This window comes from Nannospalax galili, unplaced genomic scaffold (genome assembly GCF_000622305.1).
Source record: "Nannospalax galili isolate Female #2095 unplaced genomic scaffold, S.galili_v1.0 scaffold792, whole genome shotgun sequence".
Classification (NCBI taxonomy): domain Eukaryota; kingdom Metazoa; phylum Chordata; class Mammalia; order Rodentia; family Spalacidae; genus Nannospalax; species Nannospalax galili.
In genome coordinates, this window is record NW_008331036.1 from 1,732,789 (window position 1) to 1,740,154 (window position 7,366).

The window sequence follows — 7,366 nt, forward strand, 5'->3', positions numbered from 1 at the left end:
ACACAATTCCTGCATATTCCATTCTTGTGATTTTTTAAATTTTTCATAATGTTTGCTTGAGTGGTCTAGTTCATCCACTTTATCTTCTAGTCTTGATATTCTGTTTTCCATTTCATTCATCCTGTTGTTGAGGCTTTCTTCTGTCTTTTCTAATTGGCTTACTGAGTGTTTCACCTCCTTCTTCATTTCAGCCTGCGTAGTCTTCAATATTTCCAGCTCTTTTCTGGATTCGTTCAGTTTATCCCTATCTTCCTTCAGTTCCTCGATTTCTTTGTGTGTTCTTTAAATTCACTGAATTCTTTTATCATGTTTATAATTGTTCTTTTGCGTTCCATGTCCTGCATTATCTCTAAGGGGCTTTCGTTGTACTCCTCTACAGGACTATTAGTATTTGGTGGCAATATGGTATTTTGATTTTTCATGTTTTTTTTTCTCTGATTTTGACATGTGAATTTCTTTTGTAGTCTCTGATTCTTGTGTGAGACTCAAGCCTTCAAGTTTGGGTCTGCTTCTTTTTTGAACTTCATGTGTCTTTTGGGGCATGAAAGGCTGGTTCCTCTAAGCTTCCAGTTCTCTCCTTTAATTTTATATTGGAGTGGCCAGATTGCTTTTGTCTTCAGGAGTTCCCACAGAGGCCCAAGTCAGATGAGGATCAGATGCTCTCATGCTTTCTCCTAAGGTCTGGATCCCTCCAGGATAGATTTTGGCCTCAGGAATTTGGGGGTTGGACTGGCCTGGGAGCTGGGCCCAGAAAAGATGCTGGTCTAGGGCAGTTGGTGGCCACGCCACCCAGAAATGCTAAGGATGATGGGGGCAGAAGGTGGCTCCAAGGACCCCTGGGGACTGAACTGAGGAGCTGGGTTGGTCTGGATGCAAAGGGCCAAGAAGAGGTAAGGTCAGCCCAATGTCCAGGAAAGAGGCTGGCAGGTTGTGCAGACCCAGGGAGGCAGAGGGAGGTGAGGGTGGGGCCAGGCCCAGAGTGCTCCTGGGGACCTGGGAAGGAACTGAGTTGCTCTGGATGCACAGTATCAGGAAGAAGCAGTGGTGGCTCCCCAGGTGTCTGGGGTGCCGAGACAAGGAATGGGTCAGGGCCCAGGCTAGGAGGAGAGACAGGTGGGGGAGATGGGAGGGTGAGTGAGGCTAGAGGAGTCAAGGCGGGGAGCACCCAATCAACTTACCCCAGAGAGAGAGGACTCTTTTTTTCTTAAGAAAAAAATTTATATGAAATTTCTGCCCCACCAAGTACTACATTATTGTATAGTCTTTGTTTGGGGCTTTTTTTTTTCTTTGCCAATATCTTTGAGGTAAAATTCTCTTTCCAAATCATTATTCAGTAGTTGGCTAGATACCATGCATAATGCCACATGCCTGTAGTTCTAACATTTAGGAGGCAGAGGCAGGACAATAGTGAATTTGAGGCCAGCCTGGGCTACATATTGAAAGCATGTGTGTGTGTGTGTGTATGTCTGTATGTGTTTGTGTGTGTGTCTGTGTGTGTGTCAGTAAAAAAGCGTGAGAGCAAAACAGACAGAGAGACAGAAACACAGAAGGATAAAGAGGCAGAGGAGAAAGAAAGTTGAATGAACACATGCAATTTTAATTACTTATATAAAATATTTATTACTTCCTGTATGAGTATTACATTTCCACAGACAAGATTGTTTCTTATCTTGAAAATGAGATAGGAATTACTAGAAAGAGATATTCTCTTTTTTCCCCCTTAGAACTGTAGACAATATTGTCAAAATTGTGTGAATATAGTTTGAACCACAACTAGCCAATAGTCATAGAATTTTATACTTATTGGTCCATAATTAATCATCACACTGAAATTTAACTCAATTCTAATCTTTTTTTCGGTGCTCATTAAGCTGAGAATTCTCCATGTACTTTTCTTCCTTTTGCTGACCTGCAGCAACTACACTATTAAAGTAGAATTTCTGTTAATTAGTTGTGATACTGGGGAGCTAGAGGGAACCTCAAGTATTAGCTAAGCCGATTAGATTCTAACTGTACAAATAACTAGATGGAAAGGTCAGACTGCGTGAACTTATCTAAGAATAACTCAAAGACTAATTTTTAATTTATGCTTCACAGAAGTTTAAGGACACTGGTTTCAGAGGTCAATTAAGAGTTCATTCATAGCAGAAACAAAGCAAACCTATCTGTGCACACTCTATCTTAAAATTCTATTGAATACCGTATTAAGATAGATATGTCTTCTAAAATTACATATTCACATTTGGAAAACATGCTTGATTAAAATCAGACCATTAGGCAACAAGGTGAACAAAGTTTAAGTCTGACCCTTCTCATTTTTTATAACAGAGCAGAGCACCCATCTGCAGAACTCCCTTCTTGGGAAATATTAAAGATCTGTGAGATTAAATTCATCATAAAATATCATAAACATATAGGAATATCCCAATATTCCATTTTCTATAATGGAATATAAGCTACCTCTAGGCTTAGTGACTTTTAAATGCTGGGATTATCCAAAAACTTTGAGTGCCTGGGGATAGTAGAAATTTTATAAAAGCCTTTTGAGGTTTGACTTGGTGATTTGGAGACAGCAGTAAATATATTTTTTGCATTTTTACACTGTTTCCTCATCTTCTTCCCTGACCCAATGCCACTGTCAAGTTGAGTCTTTGGTTATCTTTTCCCCCAGATTATTTCCCCCAATGATCTTTTAGTAGACTTTCTGGGTATAGTCTGCTGTGCATCAGGTCTACACTCTGATCCCTGCCTGGAGCTTTCCACTTGTTTCCCATGAATGCTAAAAAAAAAAAAGCATTTCTTAGAAGTATATTACCTACCAAATCATCACATGATGAAGATTTTCCTAATCTGTCCATCCCAAACTTGGGTAATAATTACAGTATTGCCAACTACATGAAACTGTAGTATGTATGAACATTTAGGCCTTGGCTTGAAAACCCTTGTTTCTACTATTGAGCCAACCACCTTCATATACTTTCTGTTTTAGCATTAGTTACAAATTGTTGGTTTAGGAACAGACATCTAAGCCAACGGGGCTAGTCATAGTATCCTTAGCCTTGGCTATGTGTATTGATCTAGAGATCAGTTTCTATTCCCAGCTGGCCAATCATATTCTGGAACTATTCCTTTTGACATGAGATAAAATAAGGGCTGGAGAGATGGCTCAGAGATTAAGAATGGATATTATTCTTCCAGATGACCCAAGCTCAATCCCCAGCAGCCAAATGGGGTGGCTCACAACTGACTGTAACTCCAGCTCCTGGGGAAATCCAACACCTCTGGCTTCCACAGACATCTGCACTCATGTGCTCATACCCACACAAAGACACACACACACACACACACACACACACACACACGCATACTAAAAATAAAATTTTGAAAATTATTTTTAAAAATAAAATTAGATTTTTTTCTAGTAGATAACAGTAATCAAAACTCAAGAGCATTTTGGAGCACTGAAGCTGGGCCATCTACTCTAAGAAGGCATGAAGTGATGGTCTAAGGAGAGTGAATTGCTTACGGATGGCTTTAATGAGCATGGGCCTAGATACCAGGGGAAAGCCAAGAGGTGACAACTCCAATCCATCACAGCAATCTGGGACAGGTGAGGTTGTGAGCAAGACTCTGAGAGAAAGAGGTGTGACAAGGCAGCAGCTGCCAGTTCTGGGCAGCCCCAAGCTCATGAGGGTCACATCCAGATGATAAATGTCAGAGCCAGGCAAATCACAGGCAGGAATCAATAAGGAGGCAGCCCCAGTAGACAGTGATCCATCAGAGGTTTGTCTAGGCACAGAGACCAGGGTCCAGGAAGAGGGTCACAGTTCTTTGGGAAAGTGGCCAGCTCTTAATGTATAGTCAGACAGTTGGCAGAGCTGCATAAGAAAACTCTCACAAGGCTCATGGGCTCATTATACCATTAAGGTCTGTCACCTGCTCCTGCAGTTCATTTGTCAAGGCCCTAGTCCTCCACCATTAACCCAGGCTTATGGACACCTAGTTAGATCTTTCATTCTTAAGCCCTGAAGGCCAGAAAATATTCTGCCAGGCAGATGACTATGAGCCTGTTTGTGTATTTCAAATTCTCCACCCTAGAATTAGTAGAAAGAAAAAATTCTAATGAAATCCAAACATGGCAAATTTTAATTATGCTTTAAAAATTTTTTCATGTGTCCATTTAATGACTTGACTTAATTAATACATTATTCCTAGAGAACTTTTAGGTAACTTCTCTCTGTTATTCTCAAAATAATAATATTGGGAAAATCATTTAGCTTGGTGTTCCTCCACTCCACAAACATTTTACTCATGAATATTAATGGTATTTAGTAATAATTCCAGCTATTTATAATTACAGGCTTCTAGTGTGATATGTAGATAGCTATGTAGAAAATCTAGAGAAAAGTACAGAAAGATGGCGCTGGAGGCCTATAGTTACAGAAGTTAATAAAATACACTTATTATTGAAAACTATACACCATTAACTTTCCTTCCTATTCTTACAACACCATAATGATTTAGTAAAGCATCACAGAAGAAAATGTACTCATTTAAGATAGACAAGTTGAAATTGAACTAAATTATATATTGTATTATAAATTACTAAATCTATTAAAATATTACTTTTGATGGGTATTTCAATACTGTAAGGCATTGTCAAAACCCTCAATACACCAATGGGAGATTTTGTCACATTTTCTTCCCTTCACTTGTGCATCTTGCTTTCATCTGTTTGGGGATAGGATTATTTTTTTCATTGCTCTTCACATCAAATATGGATTATCATAAATAAGTTGGGCCACTTAATATTCTTTTCTTCAGTAAAAGATTAAATAATTTGATTCATTTAAAATTTATTTTACATGCTAATAGGAAATGAACTCATTTTAAGTTTATTCTTTCAAAATTGTGGTCAGCGTTTCCAGCAAAACTCTCTCTTCTAAGGAATGTATCTATTGTTATGTATTTCTTAAAAACTCATATCTACATGAAAAGTTCCTCCTAACAGAAGTGATTTATAATTCTGCATATTTCTCATAGAGGCATCGGATATTTTTATGGCCTTTCTTTATTTTCCTGTCTTTTTTTGATCGATGTTATTAAATTACTTCATGGAATATTCATGAATCTTTTATTATGTTGTATTATAAAATGCATTTCCAAGTTGAGTCAAGAAGGGGAAAGATTACACTAATATTTACCAAAATAGTAAAATACGTAACTATTACTTAATAGGAAAATGATGTCAAAATATCTATATTAAATTGCTGTAGTGAAGTTGATCTTAAAAGTGCATTGTAATATTGCAACAACTTAACATTATCAGAATCTTTTTTACACATCAAAAGCAATTTATGGAGAAGAAAATATCTCTGAGTCTTGTTATAAACAAGACTATTACACTATCATTAGAGCCCTTAAAATAATATTTAATGTCTTCATTATGAAATGTCATTTGTTACAAGCTTTTTTTTAACTTTTTAAACTGAATTTTTTCAAATTTTATAGAACATATTTTAATCTAATTTAGATCTCCTCCCCTATCTGAACTCCCTCTTGCTACTCACAAAACAATTTCATATACTCTTTTAAAATATTTTATTATTTTTATTTTATGTGTATGAGTATATTGCCTGCACCTGTAGTACACCCATGTTGTGCCATGCCCACAGAGGTCAGAAGAGGGCGTCAGATCCCCTGGAACTGGAATTACAAACAGTTGTTAGCCACCATATGGGTGCTGGGAGCCAAACCCAGGTCCTCTGCAAGAGCAGCCAGTGCTCATAACTGCTGAGCCATCTATGTGGGTGCTGGAACTCAAACTCAGGTCCTCTGCAAGAACATCCAGTACTTTTAACCATTGAGCCATCTCTCCAGGCCTGGATTTCATATATATACGTGTGTGTGTGTGTGTGTGTGTGTGTGTGTGTGTGTTCCCAAATGCTCTTCAATGTGGGTTCATTCATTAGAGTCTGGTAAATCTACTAAGAGTCTCACCCTCAAATTAGACTGAGTGTTCTCCAGCAGCCATCAATTGCCCATGGTTTTTCAAGTAAAATTTCTTACCCTCTTCCCCATCTCTATGTTCAGATTTTGTGTGGCTTGAGCTTATGCAGGGCTTCTGCGTGCTGTTACCGTTGCTGTGACAAGGCAGCAGCTTCTTTCAGGTTTGGTCATTTGCAGGAACAACTCACACGACCCAGGAAATCTCTACATGCTGTTATTGGCATATTATATTCTTATTGGTTATGATCAGAAAGAGTCAAAGGAACCATTTATAAAACAAAGTGTTGGGGAGGGACCTGGAGCTTTCAAAGCTTCTTGTCCTTTCCAGGCACTTCCCAGTTTCCACAATTCAAAATGTGTACAAGTCTAGAAACTGTCTGAACCTTATTGTTTAGGGATGTGTGAGTGAGTGACTCTGTGTGTGTGTGTGTGTTCTTTTAATTAATTTAGCTGAAACAAAATAATGGGTTTCATTATGACATTTTCACACAAATGTATCAGTGTACTATGGTTATATCTACCCCTCATTACTCTCTCCCATCCCTTCCTCACCATCACTGGTCCCTGCACTCCCCCCCAAAATAGTTCTCCTTCTGCTTCTGTAATCATATATATTTATTATATATAATAAAGATTGTATATTATGTATATGTTTATAAATATTCATAATTATAAATATATATTTTAAATAGGTCACATATGCATTGTCTTTTTTATGGCAGGAGTAATGAGGGAGAGGTAAAGGAAGCATGGTGGATTTGCCTATAGGACATTGACACAAGAGAAGTGTTTGGGGTCATGGATATTCTGCTCCTGGCTGGCTCTGGTGGCCACAGGCTTTTATGCTCCTGTTCAGCTGACATAGAACTCTGTGCGCTCCCTGCTCCAATGTCAGTTGTCTAATTTTGATGTTATCTTGTAGTTACCTATCAGGCAATGATGAAAGAAAATTGGGTGAAGTTTGCAACCAGACATTCTATGCTATTTTAATAACTTTCACTGGGGGCTGGAGAGACAGCTCAGTGGTTAAGCACGCTGGCTGCTCTTGCAGAGGGTCTGGGTTTGGTTCGCAGCACCCACATGATGGCTAACCATCTGTAACTTGAGATCCAAGAGAACTAATGACTTCTTTGGGCCTCCTTGGACACGGAGTACACAGGTGCACTTACATGTTCAGGCAAAACATTCATACACATTTAATTAATTAATTTATTTTTATTTTTATTTTGAAAGCAAATTGCCCTTGTTTTTCCAAAATAAAAATTTGAAATGGAAGGAAATATGCCCACCTCAAAAATTATTCTTTAAAAGAAAAAATAAAAAAAGGAAACGCATTTCTTTCTTTTTTTTTTTTTTT

General features: G+C 38.0%; 1 protein-coding gene across 1 annotated transcript in view; it reads left to right on the forward strand.

Moving 5' to 3' along the window:
- Nucleotides 1-7,366, forward strand: part of Cyyr1 (cysteine and tyrosine rich 1) — a 129,056-nt gene that overhangs the window by 90,778 nt on the left and 30,912 nt on the right. The window lies entirely within an intron of this gene.